The following is a 19,379-nucleotide window of genomic DNA, read 5'->3' on the forward strand; positions in this document are numbered from 1 at the left end:
CTCCACTCTCCTCCACCCCTGAACATAAACACCCTTCCTGTCTGTAATCGCTGTCTCTGCTACACATCTTCATGTGTGTACATATACCCACAGACTTCCAGCACATGTATTTCCCCCAACATGCCCAGGGAAAATTGTTTTTGAACTCAGAGGAAGCTCAGGTTACAAAAGCTCTCTTGCCCCTACACACAGGCTCTTTTTCAGGACGCAGGAAGAAGTGCCAAGCAGACAGCTTATCTCTCAAGCAGGGCACCTCAGCTCCCATCATGGGGCTGCAGGAGATCCCTACCTGGCACAGCTCCTGCCAAGGGCTCTCCAGGATGAGGTGCCTCCTTACTAGTTTGCCAGCACCCAAGACCAGAACAGAGGGGCAGCGAGAGGATGTGGTTGGAAGGCCAGAGGAAGGACCCAGACACTTCAGATGCTCAGCGCCCTAAGTACTCCTCATTCCTGGGAAATTAGGGCCCTGAAGTCAAGGAATCAGTCAAGGAGCAGTTTCCTGGGCGTGACACAGTTGTGGGCAAGCAGACCGCCCAGGCCCTCCCCAGTTAGTCCTTTTCACCTGGGGTGAGAGCTGTGTGTGTGTGTGTGTGTGTGTGTGTGTGTGTGTGTGTGTGTGTGTGTGTGTGTGTGTGTGTGTGTGTGTGTGTGTGTGTGTGTAGGGGAGTGGGGAGAGAGCGAGGGGTTAGTCCTTTTCACCTGGGGTGAGAGCTGTGTGTGTGTGTGTGTGTGTGTGTGTGTGTGTGTGTGTGTGTGTGTGTGTAGGGGAGTGGGGAGAGAGCGAGGGGTTAGTCCTTTTCACCTGGGGTGAGAGCTGTGTGTGTGTGTATGTGTGTGTGTGTGTGTGTGTGTGTGTGTGTGTGTGTGTGTGTGTGTGTGTGTAGGGGAGTGGGGAGAGAGCAAGGGGTTAGTCCTTTTCACCTGGGGTGAGAGCTGTGTGTGTGTGTGTGTGTGTGTGTGTGTGTGTGTGTGTAGGGGAGTGGGGAGAGAGCGAGGGGCTGGCTGCCTGTGGTGGGTGAGAGAAAGAAATGAATGTGATGTGTGTGTAGGTGTGAGACTGTGTGTGTGTTGCTTTGGCTGAATGACTCCAGGCAGTGCTAAGTTGTTTAACTCCTGTCTGACTGTGTGACCCCATGGACTGTAGCCCGCCAGGCTCCTCTGTCCATGGGATTCTCCAGGCAAGGATACTGGAGTGGGTTGCCATGCCCTCCTCCAGGGGATCTTCCTAATCCAGGGATGGAACCGGCGTCTCTTACCACTAACTAACCTGCAATGGCAGGCAGGTTCTTTACCACTAGCCCCACCTGGGAAGCCCCAAGCAGGCAGGGGGCCACTTAAATACCCAGGTTCATCACCCACCTTCTCTATCGATCTCAGCCTCTGTGACCTAATCCTTCAGTGGAACAATCTATACTTCCGACTGCACCCGTGTCCCTGCCACCAGTGCGGACACACGCAGCCCATCTCCAAAGTTCCAGGCAGCGAAGTTCAGCGGCCCGGCCGCGGCTGTCAGACCCCGCTCGCACATCTCCCGCTTCCTCATTTCTGGACTTCGGTGTCACCCAACACCTCTGCCCCCGCAGACCAGGCTCGGGACGGGGAGGGGATAAACCCGGTCTGTAGCAGACAAAGCCGGAAGGACGGGCGCACCCTCCTTTCTTGCAGGCGGGGACCAGACTCGCCCGCCGCGCGCGCCCGGGCAGAGGGGAGACCCTGACAGCCACGGGCGGAGACAAAGACACCTGGACAGACGCCGGCACAGACAGACAAAGACAGACTGACGCGCTGGCACGCCGCGGGGAGCGCAGTTTCCCCGGAGCCCGGCTCCCTCCTTGCGGACTGAGCGAGACCCCGTGCACCTCACCTTATCTGTCCCTGCGCCTGGGGCTGACTTCAGGTTTGCTTTTTTTCTTTTCCAGGGTGTTTGGCGATGTGCTCGCGTCTCTCTTCTCGCGCTGGCCGGGCGGGTCCCGAGACTGCTCGCAGCTCCGGCTCGCTAGATGAGGCGAGCAGAGAAACTTTCTACCTCGCTTCCCGCCCGGCGCCGCCCTTCTCCCGCCCGGCCGCCCGCCCGCTCGCTGGGTCCCTGGGCGCCGGCCCCAGCGCGGGTCCCGGAGCCTCGGGCGGGCGGGAGGGCAGGGCGCGGCGGGCGGGCCGGGGCGGGGTCGGCGCCGCTCATTGGCCGGGGCGGGGCGGGGCGGGGCGGGGCGGGGCCGGCGCCGGCGCCGCTCGTTGGCTAGGGCTGCCGGCGGCTCTTCCTAGCGGCTCGGCGGCCTTTGTTCCCAGCTGACAGCTGGGGTTGCCCTCGACCTCCCGCTCGCCTGCATCCGCCTCCCGCGCGGGGTCCCGACTCCCCCAACTCTCCGATCTCACTTTCAGCAGATCCCTCCGGGCAGCCCCGTCGGCTCGATCTTTTTCTCCCCCCTCTTTCACTTCCCCCATTCCTCTGTTTTGTCTTTTTCTTGTTGCCCCCTTCTTTTTACCCCTTTCTTCTTACGTTTCATTTTCCCCAGAACCATCTCCCCACTTCAGTCCCCTGGATTTCTAGGTTCAAAGACGGCACCAGCAGCCTGCTAAGAGACATTGGTTCGGCACGATTGCAGGTTGGAACCTAGACCACTGGTACTACCACTCCGAAAAGTTTAAGGTGAAAGTTGAGGACTGTTTATAGCTAGTAATCTTACCCAGTACCACTATCATTTTCTCTACCACCCACTTTCAACTTCTAGCATTTGAGCTAGGAGGGAACCCAAGTTTACAAGATTTGGTTGGACAAAGGGCCAGTTTATTGGGTTTCCAGGGGTTGCATGAGGCTGGGATCCTGAGGATGCGTGGAATCTAATTCATTAAAACCAGGCATGACCCTGCCCAGGGAGTGTCGAGGTGGGGTGTGGGGAGACTGAAGTGCCTGGCTTCTGATTATAAGTAGAATGAGGGAAGATGGCCTGAAGGGAATCACACCATATTGTTTCTGCCATTTCTCCACCCGAAACCCTGTAGAGGATCCTCACCACCTCCAGTTCTTGACCCTAAAGACTCCATCTTTCAATTCTTGGCTTCCTCCTGGGAGGCAGCGAGGCATGAGGTTTAAGGGGTCAGTCAGATAAACTCTGCTGCTTAAATGTATGACCCCGAGTCACTGCCTTAAATTCCTTATATCCCAGTTCCTTCCTTTATAAAATTGGGATAACAATTCCCAGAATGTAAACTCCCTGAGAACAGGGACTTTCTTTTTTGTTCATGAATGAACTTGACTCCTTTTGTTCACATATATCCCCAACACTCAGAACTTGATACATAGTAGGCACTCAATAAATAATTGTTGAATGAATGAATTTCTTATTTGTAGATTTGTTGTGAGGATTAAATAAGGATCCCAATATGTGGTAAGTATGGGTTTCCCGGGTGATGCTAGTGGTAAAGAACACACCTGCCAATGCAGGAGACGTAAGAGACGTGGGTTTGATCCCTGGGTTGAGAAGATCCCCCAGGAGGAAATGGCAACCCACCCCAATATTCTTTTCATACTGTTCATGAGGTTCCCAAGGCAAGAATACTGAAGTGGTTTGCCATTGCCTTCTCCAGTGGACCACGTTTTGTCAGAACTCTCCACCTTGACCTGTCCGTCTTAGGTGGCCATACACCCATGGCTCATAGTTTCATTGAGTTAGACAAGACTGTGGTCCATATGCTCAGTTTGATCAGTTCTCTGTGACTGTGGTTTTCATTCTGTCTGCCCTCTGATAAGGATAAAAGGCTTATGGAAGCTTCCTGATGAGAGAGACTGACTGTGGGGGAAATTGGGTCTTGTTCAAGTATTCTTGCCTGGAGAATTCCACGGACAGAGGAGCCTGGTGGGCTACAGTCCATAGGGTCACAAAGAGTCAGACACCACTGAAGTCACTTAGCACACATGCCAGCACGTAGAAAGTACATATGTGTGCATGCTAAGTCGCTCAGTGGTATCTGACTCTTTGCGACCCTATGGACTGTAGCCCACCAGGCTCCTCTGTCCATGGAATTCTCCAGGCAAGAATACTAAAGCAGGTTGCCATTCTCTTCTCCAGGGGATCTTCCTGACCCAGGGATTGAACCCACATCTCTTATGTCTCCTGCATTGGCAAGGAGGTTCTTTACCCCTACCGCCATCTGGGAAGCCCTGAAAGTGCATATACATGGCAACTATTATAAATCTTGTGGTTGACACAAAGAAATTGTAGCATTGTTTATAATAGCTGCCATGAAAGTACATATACATAACAGCTATTATAAGTAATACTACAATTTCTTTGTGTCAACCCCAAGACTGGTTACTCAGTTTTCTCAGACAACACTTCTTACCCACCTTTGTATGTACTCATCCCTCATTGGAAAAGTCATTCTCTATTTGACAAAATTTAAGACCTAAAATGCATTCTAGGGTTTGATGTACAGCCCACTTAGAAGGACTGAGTTAGGCAAAGGGTCTAGGCAGAGCAGTGATGTGTGTGAGAAGTGAAATCCAGAAACAGTATGGAAGAATAGAAACCCCCTGTGCAGGGAAGCTTCAGAGATAAAGTGGGGTGTATGGAGAATGGGGGCAGAAGTAAGGATGAGGAATGAGAGAGGAGAGCCATGATGGTACAGTGTGTGTGCATGTGTGTGGTCATAAAAGCCTCAGGAATGTGGTCTCCTGAAGTATGAGGCCATAATTAGCTTCCTGATTCAGCTGTTGGGTATGGAAATGCAATGCCTGGGTGTGTCTGCCTCTGAAACCTCTGGTGAGGTTCTTACTGTGGCTCCTCTTCCTTGTCTAGTGAAGGTGTATTACCCTCCTAGGCCCTGGCTATCCCATTTGGCCCTCTGCCTCTCTTAGGCTCTCCCTTGCTTGAGGTGAGTCTAGAAAACTGGGTCACAAATTATGCTCTTATAAAATATGCCCTGCCATCTTCATCAACTCATTATCTGAGGTTCAAATGGCTTACTATTCTAGCTTATTATTCTGTTACTCAGCTCTAGGATCTCAGATTGGCCACAGAGGACCAAGCCCATGGCCCAGTAACCTGACAGCTGGTCTGAGCTAGAAGCACATCTGCTTTTTTCAATGTACTTTCTCCTATCACAATTTAAATAACTGCCTGACTTCTTGTTTGTCTTTAACTCTCCTGTGAGTTTCTTGTTCAAAGCCCAACATCTTTCTTATTCGACATTGAATCCCTAGCACATTGTTAGTATGCAGCAATCACTCAAAAAGTACTTAAATAAATTCTATGGTGGAAGGCAGGATGATGTTGCAGAGAGAGGAATGAACTCATATACAAAAGGTTCATATCTAGTCCCACTTTTTCAAACTTGTTGTCACCCTATTGAGACTCAGTTTGCTCATCAGTGAAATGGGCCTAAAAATATTTGCCCTGTCTGTGGCAGTGATGCAAATATGAAAAGGATTATTGAAATCAAAGTGGTAAGAAAAGTTAAAAAAATGTTAAATAACAGTTTAATGTTATTTTGAGTCTAAAAATTCAGGGCTTTGAATTGGGAGGTAAGAAAGGATGACTGTACTTAACTTAGGCTGGATAATCTCTGAAAGCAGGTGAGAAAATATTATTATGCTAGATCATGTGGTGCTAGTGGAAAAGAACTCACTTGTCAGTGCAGGAGACATAAGAGACATGGGTTTGATCTCTGTGTTGGGAAGATCCCCTAGAGAAGGGCATGGCAACCCACTCCAGTATTCTTGCCTGGAGAATTCCATGGACAGAGGAGCCTGGCAAGCTACAGTCCATGAGGTTGCAAAGAGTTGGATACGAATGAAGTGAGTTAGCATGCAGCAGAGCATTGAGAAAAGCTTTAATGGATCAACAGGCTTCCACTACTCCATCTATCTTCCAGCTAGCCTAGGGAAGCAGGGGTAGGTTGGCTTTCCTGCAGGCAAAGCCAATGCCTCCTGATCTTAGAAAATGCCCAACCAATGCCCTGTCTCCCTCCAGGATGTGAAGCTCTTAGAACCAGAATTTACATTTCTTACTTGTACATCTCCGGGCACCTTACATCTCATATCTCTGGATATCACTAAACTCCTGTGCTTTGAGAGAGCCATCTCTTCCTTGACTTCTCTACCTGTTAAGAAAACAAGTTAGATAAAATGCAAATAGTGTTTGTCCTTTCCTAGAAAGTACTACATGACTTCCAGAAACTGTTTAGCATTATTGTTATCACCATCATTATCATCGGTGACATTATTATCTGACATTATTATATTATTATTCTGAATTCTTAACCTATATTCCCATTCAGGAAACCAGGGAAGTTGTGGAGGGAAGAAAGACTCCTTCAGGCCCTGGGGAGAATGTGCTGACCTCAGAATTCCTATCCTGGGATGACTCATCTCCATTAAGATATTCAAGTCACCTTAGGAAATATGTCCACCCCATTCTTTCATCTAAAGGAAAACCGAGTCAAAGAGCAAGATAAGAAGTTGGCCCAGCTTCACTGGGACACCAGGGTGGTAAGGCATGGCTCCTGCACCTGCCTCAGCAACTGCGTGACTGATCCAGTGCCAGACGTGCTTTGGTTTGGGCAGTGGAGACCACAGGCAGGCAGCCTTCCCCTGAGCAGAGAACAGTAAAGCGGTCACCTCAGCTAAAGCAAAGGGTTCGAATGGCGTCATGCATTTTAAGTTGCTTTAGTCGTGTCCAACTTTTTGTGATCCTGTGACTGTAGCCTGCTCCTCTGTCCACAGGATTCTCTGAGAAAGAATACTGGAGTGGGTTGCCATGCCCTCCTTCAGGGGATCTTACTGATCTTACTGACCCAGGGTTCAAACCCACAGCTCTGGCATTACAGGACGATTCTTTACTGCTGAGCCACAAGGGAAGCCCACTCAAACGGCACTAACTAGCTTTAGTGTGAAGAGGTTTTGTCCAGCCACCAGGCAGCAAAACTCACAAGACAACTGTTTAGCAAATGCTTCAATGTAAATCAAGGTTAAACTAGATTATGAAAAAACTAAGAAGAAAATATTCTGACTTGATTCCTCCTATCCCAACACCATTTTCAATAGGAGATGGTTGGCTATTTCTCATTCAGCATCCTCGCTTTGAAAGGTTCTGGGATATATCACCTGCTAGGGAATCTGTCTTCCAGGGTTTGGACTGGTTTGTCTAAAAGTCTGAAGCAGGCAGATGTTTCTACTTTGTTTCTCCTTACAGTATTAGGAAAGCTTGAATCAAACTGGGTTGAACAAAAGGAAAAAAAAATACTCATGAATGAATAAGTGAAGAGATCAGCTCCCAGGTTAGTGCATACCATGGATTCACAATATCATCAGAGACCAGGTCTCCCTTTCCTGGCTTGGCATCTTCAGAGTAAGTGCTTTGCCCTCAGAATGATTGTTTAGGACTATAGGCTGGATCTTTCAGTCCCACTGGCACACCCAAAATCCAGCAATGGTTTGAGGATTCAAGTACCTTTGTTTCTGCATCTCTTTCCTAGGGTCAAGAAAACCTTTCCTGAAAGGTGAGAGAAGTCTTTCCTGCTGACACTGAACAAGTTTAGCCACATCAGCAAGCAGTCATTGGCTAATCCAATGAGATTATTTTGATTGGGTTTTACCAAGGGATTGGAAGTGGAATAGATATTGGGACATAGCTGTATCTCTCGCCTTCAAGGGAGAAGGGGGAAACTGTGGCGAGAACTGACAATCATTGCTTGTCTATTTCATCCCTCTACTTGGCTGGGCATCTTATTATATACATTATCTTACTTAGTTGTAGAAATCATTATTATTTCTATTTTCCAAGTGAAGAAACTGTAGTTAGAGTGGCTAAGTAACTTGCCCCAAAGTGTAAGTGAAAGTGAAGGTGTTAGTCACTCACTCAGTCATGTCCAACTCTTTGTGACCTCACGCACTGTAGCCCGCCAGGCTCCTCTGTCCATGGGATTTTCCAGGCAAGAATCCTGGAGTGGGTAGCCATTTCCTTCTCCACGGGATCTTCCCAACCCAGGGATTGAATCTGGGTCTCCTGCATTGCAGATGGATTATTTATCACGGAGCCACCAAGGAAGCCCTCCGCCATCAAGTTTAAACTTCTTTCTTAGCATCTCTACAGTGTGCCTCTTTCTTACCTGTGCATTCCTTTTCCTCCCTCCTGCAACAGATATGTCTTTTTACTTCCACACAACTTCCCCACCTCCATCAAGGCCACCACCATGCCCTTGCCTCCCTTCAGGGCAGAATGAAAGTGTCTTTCAAGGCCCTCCCCAAGCCCTGACCCTGCCCTCCTGCATCCCCTACTCCCACTCCATAATTGGAAGTCCTGTCAATTTGTGTCATGTCCGTCTCCTGCTCTGCTTTCCTTCTTGCACACTTTGTTACTTGCGCTTTCTTGTTTTAGGTGAATGCACCTAATTTTCAGATTTTTCAGTGGCCAGCTCCATGCTTGGTCCATGAGAGGGCGTTCCACAAATACTTAATGACTAAGTGAGGGCAAGGACCAACTCTTACTTCTCTATCTCCCTCGTAACACTCAGCCTGCTGCTGCCCATGGGTGGTGACTAATGGACTAATTGGCTTTGGGCTGATTCCTCCCCAGGGCTGAGGAACGACAGGCAGACAAAGAAGCTGGCATGACCTTTGTCAGTACTGAGGGAGGCCTTCGGTAAATGGGCCCCGTCAAGCCCACATTTGCTTGTAGCCCTCAACTCATTTAAGCAAATAGAGCATATGAGACCGTGACTTCTGGGAAATCATTTAGTTCCCCTATGGAGCATGTTGCCAGGCTCATTTCCTGCACCTAGGGGGGAGAAAAAAAAAGCAGAGAAGCTTTTGAGACCCTGTATGCTGAAATAGAATTTACACATTTACTTAGCTATTTCTGAAGAAGCAGTTCAGGGAGGCCCAGACTGAAAGGCTGATGCTGTTTCCTAAGAGTTGGTGACATCAAGACCGGTCACCTGGGACCTGCCCTGGACTTGAGCTCCTGCTGGCCTGCCTGTCATTCTTCTTTTTTGGGTGTGTGTGGGGGTTGGGGGGTGTACTGGACCTTTGTTTACTGCTGTGTGTGGGTTTTTCATTGTGGTGTGTGGGCTTCCCTAGTTGTGTCACTTAGCTGCCCTGTGGCATGTGGGGTCTTAGTTACTCAACCAGGGACCAAGCCCAGGCCCCTGCATTGGGAGATGGAGTCTTACCCACTGGACCACCAGGGAAGTCCCCTGCCTGGCCTCCAGGTCACTCCACTCCTCAAGTAGTATTGCCATTCTTCCCTCCCATCTTCTGGGACTGACTTCACTGCCTTTACTTTGTGCATCAAATTCTCTAGGTGTTCACCCTATATTTTGTCTTTATTCCCAGACTCACTCTATTTGCTCCATGCTGACCATTCCTTTTGCATTCATTCCCAGAATGATTGAGAAGGCCTCCATCTCACCAGCTCCAGAAATAGAGGAGGACAGAAAGGGGGCAGAGAAGGGAAGGCGGCAAGTGGCTATACGAGGTGATCTCTGAGGTCGCTTCTGGCATTTTCTGACTCTTTTTACCTAAAGTGGCTGCGAGCAGCAAAAAAGGACAGCTGCAGGTGCCATGTGAGCACTCTGGCAAGAAGAGGCTCTTGGTGATCTTGAACTAACTTTTCCTGTGAAAGAGCCTCAGTTTGCTTGAAGTTCCCTATTACACCTGCCTTACAGAGTCGCCTTGAGTGTTTAATGCATCAACACCTGTAACGTGCTGAGCCCAGCATCCCACGTACAGGGAAACCTTTCAGTTGCTGTTGCTCTCCGTGCCACCTATCCGCCCCCCATCAGAAACCCAGGGCCTTTTCTACCCTATTTCTTCCAATTAAAAACATCCTCATGATTTGGCCCAAAACCCATTCAGCATGGTGAAGTGGAAGAGAGAACAACATTTTTAAAAATGTATTGCTTATTTGTTGTTTGGGGCTGTGCTGGATCTTTTTATTGCACACTGGCTTTCTCTACTTGCAGAGGCCAAGGGCTACTCCTCATCGTGGGCGCGGGCTTCTCATTACAGTGGCTTCTCGTTGCAGAGCACAGGCTCCAGGGTGAGTGGGCTTCAGCAGTCCTGGTGCACACGCTTAGCTGCTCTGAGGCATTTGGGATCTTCCTGGTTCAGGGATTGAACCTGTGTCCCCTGCACTGGCCGGTGGATTTGTATCCACTGCACCATCAGGGAAGTTCCGAGAACAGCATTTTGAGTCTATCGATTGCAATTGGAGCCTTGAGTTTGAATCAGACTCTGCTGTCAGTCCCTATGTGATTTCGGCCAAGTCTCTTGCTCCCATATCCTCTGCTTCTGGAACTTTTGAGTGATTTTAACACTATAACCCCACAGAGAGGGATGCAAGAAAAATTACAGGTGATTAAAATAATATCTACACTACTCCCTGGTGGGCCTATGGTTAAGATCTGCTTTGGGGTGGGGCGGGTACGATCCTTGGTCAGGGAAGTTCCATACGCCTCAAGATGTGGCCAAAACAAACAGCTACAATTCTGTGGGTTCTGTAATTGTTTTTGTTTTTTTTTTTTAATTGATTTTGTTGGTCTTAGTTGCAGCACACAACGGGCTTCCCAGGTTGGCGCTAGTGGTAAAGAACCCACCTGCCAACGCAGGAGATGTAAGAGAGGAGGGTTTGGTCCCTGTATCAGGAAGATCCTCTGGAGGCGGGCACAGCAACCCACTCCAGTATTCTTGCCTGGAGAATCCCATGGACAGAGACTAGCGGGCTACAGCCCATGTGGGTCACAAAGACTCGGACAAGGCTGAAGCGACTGAGCACGCAGCACACATCTTCCCCACGTCATGCAGGATCTCTCCTTGTGGCACATGGGCTCTCTAGTTGCGGAATCCGGGCTCCAGGCCTGCAGGCTCAGTTGTTCTGCGTCATGTGGGATCTTAGCTCCCCGACCAGGGGTGGAAGCCTTATCCCCTGCTCTGCAAGTTGGCTTCTCAGCCACTGGGCCGCCGGGGATGTCCCCATGACATGAAAGAGCCCTTCACCCCAGGGTGAACGTGACTCGTCCCCCACAGCTTAGGGCCACCCCCTTTCTGCTCCACTGCTGCCCACCCCCTTCCCTAAGGTCTGAATTTTCTCTCAGAAGAGAATCAGTCTCAGGGGATGCAGCAGAGGGCACCTCCTGGCACGAGCGGTGGGTGGACGACACTCATCTGTCCTCGAGCTCCGTGAAGCGAGGTTCTGAGCAGACAGCTGTGATGCCCAGTGGGAAAGAAGTCGCTGGAAGTTAGGAGGGCAGCCCAGGGAGTGAGTCCAAAATGGAAGCCTGCGAGGAGGGAGCCGGCTGCCGACTCTGGAACCTCACAGAGCGGTGGTTAGAATGTTCTCTGCCATTAATCCTATTTAAAGCCTGGCTGCTGGGAGGGGAGGGGGAATCCTGTTTCAACTAGCAGTGCTGAGGTTCCCGCCACCCCCGCACCACCCCACCCCGCAACTGCCCGCAGTGGGAGGGGAAGAGGTTCAGTGGGGCCACCCTGCCGCTCTCACAGCCTCTCAGAGCAGCGTCTCCAGCTTCCCCTCGCTGGAGACCTGCATTTTATTGGCCTGCCCCTGGACCTAATCTGTGTGGAGGGAGCAGCTGCCTTCCAAGAAGGCGGGAGGTGTGGACTGGCAGGCTGCCGCGCCGGTGATGAAGGGGTGCGGGAGAAGGTGAGGAGCCCCGCATTGAGGTGCAGAGGGAGGAAGAAACAGTGGCGGCTCTTGTACAAGAGGACTTTCTGGGAAAGTCCTGCTACCTCTGGCATGGGGAAGTCTCACTTGTTTAAAAGCTAAGAACAAACATTCCCAGCGTGGAAAGGCCAGGTCTAGGGAAAGGGGGCCTCCCTGGCCTTGACAGGAAAAGTGTGGGTGAACCTAGCCTTTATACTGCAGGATCAGTGGCGGCCGGGATGGGAGGGGAGTCTGGGGGAGAATAGATCCACAGATGCTGTGCTGTGCATGGCCACTCAGCCATGTCTGACTCTTAAAGACCCCGTGGACTACGGTCCACCAGGCTCCTCTGTCCACGGAACTCTTCAGGCAAGAAGACTGGAATGAGTAGCCAGTCCCTTCTTCAGGGGATCTTCCCAACCCAGGGATCGCACCCGGATCTCCTATACTGCAAGTACATTCTTCACTGTCTGAGCCAGCAGGGAAGCCCCAGATACATGTGTGTGTGTGACCCAGTCCCTTTGCTCCTGCCCAGCCACACCATTCTTTGTCAGCTATCCTCCAACATAAAACAAAAAGTTTAAAAAAAAAAAATAGTGCAGAGTCAGCCTTTTGCAGAGAGAGAGAATAATGGACAGTGTTTACCTCTGTGGTATTATTTCTGGGAGACCAAAAAGAGCCTTTCCAAATAAACCCCTGTAAATGTGAGTCAATCCTTGAGATTTATTTATGAACAAAATAGCATCTTCTAGTGTTGTTTTCCAAAGGCCAGAGTTCATGAGTATCTCTGTCTAGGTGCATGACCATGAATATCATTTAACCGCAGCTGATTACCTGTAAAGTGGAGAGATTCCCCCTCCTCCCACTCAGCCCCACCCCCCACTCCCATCTGACACACATCTCACTGAGTTATTACCAAGATCAAATCAGGTGACAGTGTGAAAGTGCTTTTGAGTTGAAAGTCACTGTCTACACTTGGAGGGTGCAGCTCTAACTCACCTTCCTCCCGTCCCAGGGAGACTTTAAGCCCCTCACTGGTGGCTGTTGCCCAGTATTCCGATCAGCTGAAAGAACCAAACACTGAAATTTCACAACAGAGACACGCCTGCTCTCCTGGTTATGTCCTCTTGTTCTGAGACACTTACTTTGCTTGGGGCTCCCTTGGGTTGTCTGAGAAGGTGCCATGAAAAAGCCTTTCCTAGCAAGACTGGTCAGGATTGAAAAGTCTGCATGCCATGATCCTAAGAGTGGATTGGGAATACAGTCAACCGATGGGAAAGGCAGAGTCATTGAAAAGTGTCTGAAGATATAGGAGTAAGAGTACTGGGCCAATAGGAAGCCAGATTTGTAGGTTTAGGTCCAGCCCTGGTAGGATCAAGGTACTGTATTGTTGTTGTTTAGTCTCAAAGTCAGGTTCAAATCTTTTGCAACTCCATGGACTGTAGCCCACCAGGCTCCTCTGTCCATGGTATTCTCCAGGCAAATAGACTGGAGTGGGTTGCCATTTCCTTCTCCAGGGGATCTTCTTGGCCCAGGGACCGAACCCGGCTCTCCTGCATTACAGGTGGATTCTTTACCACTGAGCCACCAGGGAAGCCCAAAGCACTTTACAAAGGCATTTAATTGTTTTGTACCTTAGTTTTCCTTCTCAATGTAATAGGAATAAAAAAACCTATCTTGTGTTTCCATTTAGCTTGCATGAAGATTACAGGGAATTGTGAATGAAAGGCTGCAAAGGTATGGTTATTTGGGATTGTCAGGCTGCCCTTGATAAATGCCCATTTGGCGGTGCTGTTGCTATCTTGAAGAACAGTCAACTTCACTACGATTTGCTAAATTCCCACCATAGCAGGCACATTCTCATTGCCTTGAAAGCAGTAAAGCAGTGGGGTAGAATATGCTATTTTTAGCACTTAAAACTGAAAAGCAAAAAAAAAAAAAAAAAAAAAATCAATGTGCCCATAAAGGGATAATTTAACAGGATTGTGCTCATGAGGGAAGGGAAGACATTATGTATTAACTTCTACCCAAGTGGAACTTGACATTTATGTAGCAAGTGAAATCACCACAACTAAAAAAACAAATTAACAGCCCTGTTATCACCAGGCAGGGAGACAGAGAGAAGTGCAAACTATCTCCGAGATGTCTAGGGGGATTTGAGGAAAAACACCCTTGTTTTAGATTGACAGAATCTTGGCCCAGGCATCAGATGTGGGCCTTCAAGATTTCCTTTTTCTCAACAGAGCAGAGACTTAATCTATTTGTAGAGCAATTCATACTTTTGAACTTCAAACATTCTCTTGTTTGATCTTTGCCAAACTTTTAACGTAGGAAGGGTAGGTATGAGTTTTTAAAAAACATATTGAGGTAGAGTTGACTTACAGCCTCCTGTTAATTTCTGCTGCTGCTGCTGCTGCTGCTGCTCAGTTGCCCAGTTGTGTCCACCTCTTTTCGACCCTAAGGACTGCAGCACACCAGGCTTCCCTTTTCCTTCACCATCTCCCAAAGTTTGCCCAAGTTCATGTCCTTTGTATTGGTGATGCTATCCAACCATCTCGTCCTCTTGATGCCCCTTTCTCCTTCTGCCCTCAATCAGGGACTTTTACCTCAATCAGGGACCTTTCCCAGCAGCAGGGACTTTTTCCAATGAGTCAGTTGTTCACATCAGGTGGCCAAAATACTGGAGTTTCAACTTCAGCATCAGTCCTTCTGCTGCACAGCATAGTAATTCACTTGTACATATATATACATATGTACAGCATAGTAATTCACTTGTACATATATATGTATACATACATATGTATATATATGTACAGTGAATTACTATGCTATATATATGTATATATATGTACAAGTGAATTACTATGCTATACATATGTATATATATGTACAAGTGAATCACTATGCTATATACCATATATATGTACACATTCTTTTCATATTCTCTTCCGTTCATATTCTTTTCCCTTATGGCTTATCACAGGATATCGAATATAGTTTCCTGTGCTATACAGTAAAACTCTGTTGTTTGTCAACCTTATATATATGAGTTTGTATCTGCTAATCTCAAACTCTCAATCCATCCCTCTCCCACCTCCACCCTCCTTGGCAACCACAAGACTGTTCTCTGTGTTTGTGAGTCTGTTTCTGTTTAATAGTATGTTCATTTGTGTTGTATTTTAGATCCCACATATAAGTGATATCGTATGATATTTGTCTTTCCCTTTCTGACTTACTTCACTTAGTATGATAATCTCTGCATCCATCCTTGTTGCTTCAAATGGCATCATTTCATTGTTTTTTATGTCAAGTCAGTCATCTCAACAAGGATCCCTGAATCCTTTTATTGGAGAATGGTAAACCAGCATTTGCTCTAATCTGTTCATTGTTTTGAAATTGGAATGTCATTGTCTTTAGGCCCTGTCAGTGCAAGAAATTAAAAAAAAAAAAAAAATTAAGTCATTCAGTTGTGTCCAGCTATTTGCCACCCCATGGATTGTAGCCCACCAGGCTCCTCTGTCCATGGAATTCTCCAGGCAAGAAAACAGGAGTGGGTAACCATTCCCTTCTCTGGGTGATCTTCTCCACCCAGGGATTGAATCCAGGTCTCCTACATTGCAGGCAGATTCTTTACAGTCTGAGCTAGAGAGTAAAGGTATGTAGTAATATATTAAACTATATATCCATACAAGTCTATGTAATTTCTACTATTACTCACTAGTTCCTAAGTTAAGTTAAATAAAAGTTCCCACTGATGTCACAGACTCTAGTCCAAAACTACATGGTTCATTTTATTCTTTTCCGCTTATTTGTAACTTCCTACTCCAACTATGAGAAATTTAGCTTCTACCATTCTCTATCCTTTTACTTATTTTTTCAATCCCAGTGTTCAGAACTCAGGGTTCTGACTACCAGTCCAGTACTCTAGTCCCTACCATGCTAATTCTGCTCATTGAGCAACCCAAGTAAACAAATTCCCTTTTCCACTTGAAAATCTTGCAGAATTTAAAAAATCACAATCTGGTCCATTTTAAATTACTTATTTCCAAATATAACGTTCCCATCCCCCCCCCACACACACACCATTTTACTCATGTAATATGATTTTCTTATTTATTCAACAAATATTTCAAGAGAACCAGTCATGCTTTTCACTGTGCTAGGAACAGGGCAGTGAACAAGACAGATACGTCCTTGTCTTCATGAAACTTACAGTCTTGGTAGGGAATATGGTCATTGAGAAAGTACAAGAGGGTGCAGTAAATGTGATGCTATAGGAGGTACAGAGAATCCAGGAACTATGCTGAGAAGGCTGCCTGATCTATGCCATCACTAATCATCCTTATAGCTGTGTGCCCACACCTGTAATTAGGGTCACCATAGAGTGTGGGGCCCTGAAGATGTCACATTAATTCAAATATTTTTTTATTGGAGTATAATTGTTCTACAATGTTGTGCTAGTTTCTGCCATACAATGAAGGGAATCAGCTGTATGCACACATATATGTCCTCCCTCTTGGATCTCCCTCCCACCCCCTTCCCATCCCACCCCCTAGGTCGTCACAGAGCCCTGCGCTGAGCTCCCAGTGCTATATGTAGGTTCTCTTACACATGGCAGTGCACAAACATCAATCCCAATTTTCCAATTTACCCCCCGTCCCCATGACCACATATCTGTTCTATATGTCCGTGACTCAACTCCTGCCCTGCAAATAGGTTCATCGGTACCATTTTTCTACATTACACATATATGTGTTAATATGCGGTATTTGTTTTTCTCTTTCTGAATTACTTTACTGTGTATGACAGATCCTAGGTCCATTCATGTCTCTACAAATGGCCCAACATTGCTCCTTTTTTATCACTGAGTAATAATCCATTTTGTATGTGTATCACATCTTCTTTATCCATTCATCTGTTGATGGACACTTAGGTTCCCTATTTGGAACCAGTCTGTTGTTCCATGTCCGGTTCTAACTGTTGCTTCCTGACCTGCGTACAGATTTCTCAAAAGGCAGGTCAGGTGGTCTGGTATTCTCATCTCTTTAAGAATTTTCCACAGTTTGTTGTGATCCACACAGTCAAAGGCTTTGGCATAGTCAATAAAGCAGATGTTTTTCTGGAACTTTCTTGTTTTTTTGATGATCCAGCAGATTTTGGCAATTTGATCTCTGGTTCCTCTGACTTTTCCAAATCCAGCTTGAACATCTGGAATTTCACGATTCATGTATTGCAGAAGCAATACATGAGAATTGGAGAATTTTGAGCATTACTTTACTAGCGTGTAAGATGAGTGCAATTGTGCGGTAATTTGAGCATTCTTTGGCATTGCTTTTCTTAGGGATTGGAACCAAAACTGACCTTTTGCAGTCCTGTGGCCACTGCTGAGTTTTCCAAATTTGCTGCCATATTGGGTGCAGCACTTTCACAGCATCATCTTTTGGGATTTGAAATAACTCAACTGGAATTCCATCACCTCTGCTGGCTTTGTTCATAGTGATGCTTCCTAAGGCCCATTTGACTTCGCACTCCAGGATGTCTGGCTCTAGGTGAGTGATCACATCATCGTGGTTATCTGGGTCATGAAGATCTTTTTTGTACAGTTCTTCTGTGTATTCTTGTCACCTCTCCTTAATATCTTCTGCTTCTGTTAGGTCCATACCATTTCTGTCCTTTATTGAGCCCATCTTTGCATGAAATGTTCCCTGGGTATCTCTAATTTTCTTGAAAAGATCTCTAGTCTTTCCTGTTCTATTGTTTTCTTCTATTTCTTTGCACTGATCATGGAGGAAGGCTTTCTTATCTCTCCTCGCTATTCTTTGGAAATCTGCATTCAAATGGGTATATCTTTCCTTTTCTCCTTTGCCTTTTGCATCTCTTCTTTTCCCAGCTATTTGTAAGTCCTCTTCAGGCAACCATTTTGCCTTTTTGCATTTTTTTTTTCCCTTGGGGATGGTCTTGATCCCTGTCTCCTGTACAGTGTCACAAACCTCCATCCATAGTTCTTCAGGTACTCTGTCTTATCAGATCTAACCCCTTGAATCTATTTGTCACTTCCATTGTATAATTGTAAGATATTTGATTTAGGTGATACCTGAATGATCTAGTTGTTTTCCCTACTTTCTTTAATTTAAGTCTGAATTTGGCCATAAGGAGTTCATCTGTTCCAATAAAAATAAAATAAAATGAACAACTCTATATTGCAATAAAAGGAATGGGGACAAGTATTTCTCTCCATTAACCCTAGATGTTTAATCATGGATCTTAACGATTAAGCTAAGAGTCAACCAAGAATATGGTCCTCCCCATCAAGACTGGGAATCAGCACAAAATTAGGTCAGTGCTGCTTCCTCGCTTAAGTCTATACTTCCCAGGGACCAGCTATGGCTTCTTTGAGAACCTTGCTGGGACTTCTGGGCAGTTTAGTTTATCCTCAAAAGCTCTGAAATGGATCAGAACAATCCTCTAGTTGTACAAGCACAAGACTCCTCTTTACCTCTGGTTGACAGATGACTCCCTTTCCCATCCCAAATTATATCTGACCATATTTTCTAACAAAGCATATCAGGGGTTCTTTAATAAAATTAAATGACCCACTAAAACCTTCCAATTACAAGTTATGTAAAGACAATTCAATAATGAAATGTCAACAATTTAGGAATGCCTCAGATTTGAATATAAATGCCCCTCTTTATCAAATTCCCAGGGAGAATTTAAAGTTCAAAGACTGAATTTCCTCGCCAAGTCAAAGTTCAAAGAAGCTGATCTCCATAATCAAATTCTCTTGCTTTTATAAGTTACAGTTCACGGAAATTAGATTCACCCTCTTCTATCTCTTACTTTGCCTAGACTCAGCCAGAGGATGGTTGTGTTAAATGAGGATTCCTTCAGCGGCTGCACCCTGGACTCTCCCTAATGGTGGAACTCCTTCAGAGCCTCAGGAGTTTTATTAATCCAATGCCAAGCCACAACGATCTCACTTTTAAAAAGCTTGTTTGCTTAATAAAGCACATAGGTTATCACAGTGGGCGCTCCCTGTATCCCCACACCACTGACAAAGGTTGTCTCCTGTTTTGTTGTTTTTTTAATTGTTTACTTACTTGGCTGCCTCGGGTCTTAGTTGTGGCATGTGGGACCTTTGTTGTGTCATCACTGACATGTTTCAGCAGTTACTGACTGCATGCAGGCTTAGATGCTACGAGGCATGTGGGACATTTGTTCCCTAACCAGGGATCAAACTGGCGTTCCCTGCATCGCAAGACAGATTCTTAACCATTGGACCACCAGGGAAATCCTCAGAGATTCACTTCTTGATCAGACTTTAATCAGTCTCCTCTGAGCTCTTTCTCAACTAGTCCTGGTCCTTGGCCATGTTCTCAAGAGCCCAATTTTAGCATGAATGTTGCTGAGTCAGTTTAGCCGGAATCCCCCATCCTTAATACATGATCACCCTAGCCAGCCTTCCGGAGAAGGCAATGGCACCCCACTCCAGTACTCTTGCCTGGGAAATCCCATGGACGAAGGCATCTGGTGGGCTGCGGTCCATGGGGTCGCTAAGAGTCGGACACAACTGAGCAACTGCACTTTCACTTTTCACTTTCATGCATTGGAGAAGGAAATGGCAACCCACTCCAGTGTTCTTACCTGGAGAATTCCAGGGACACGGGAGCCTGGTGGGCTGCCGGCTCTGGGGTTGCACAGAGTCGGACACGACTGAAGTGA

General features: G+C 46.9%; 1 protein-coding gene and 1 long non-coding RNA gene across 3 annotated transcripts in view; one reads left to right on the forward strand and one right to left on the reverse strand.

Annotated features, from left to right (window-relative positions):
* The window catches only part of LZTS1 (leucine zipper tumor suppressor 1), a 66,060-nt gene extending 63,951 nt beyond the window's left edge, over positions 1-2,109 (reverse strand). For both annotated transcript variants that reach the window (XM_065947430.1, XM_065947431.1), the window contains exon 1: positions 1,865-2,109. The gene's annotated coding sequence lies outside the window, so the exon portion shown is untranslated. The remainder of the gene's footprint in view (positions 1-1,864) is intronic.
* On the forward strand, positions 1,748-18,625 carry LOC136176801 (uncharacterized). The gene is made up of 3 exons (XR_010664629.1): positions 1,748-1,897; positions 16,999-17,206; positions 18,507-18,625. It is a non-coding gene; the product is annotated as an uncharacterized lncRNA (long non-coding RNA).
* The last annotated feature ends 754 nt before the right edge of the window (positions 18,626-19,379 follow it).

The sequence above is a fragment of the Muntiacus reevesi genome, chromosome 10, assembly GCF_963930625.1.
Source record: "Muntiacus reevesi chromosome 10, mMunRee1.1, whole genome shotgun sequence".
In the NCBI taxonomy this organism is placed as follows: domain Eukaryota; kingdom Metazoa; phylum Chordata; class Mammalia; order Artiodactyla; family Cervidae; genus Muntiacus; species Muntiacus reevesi.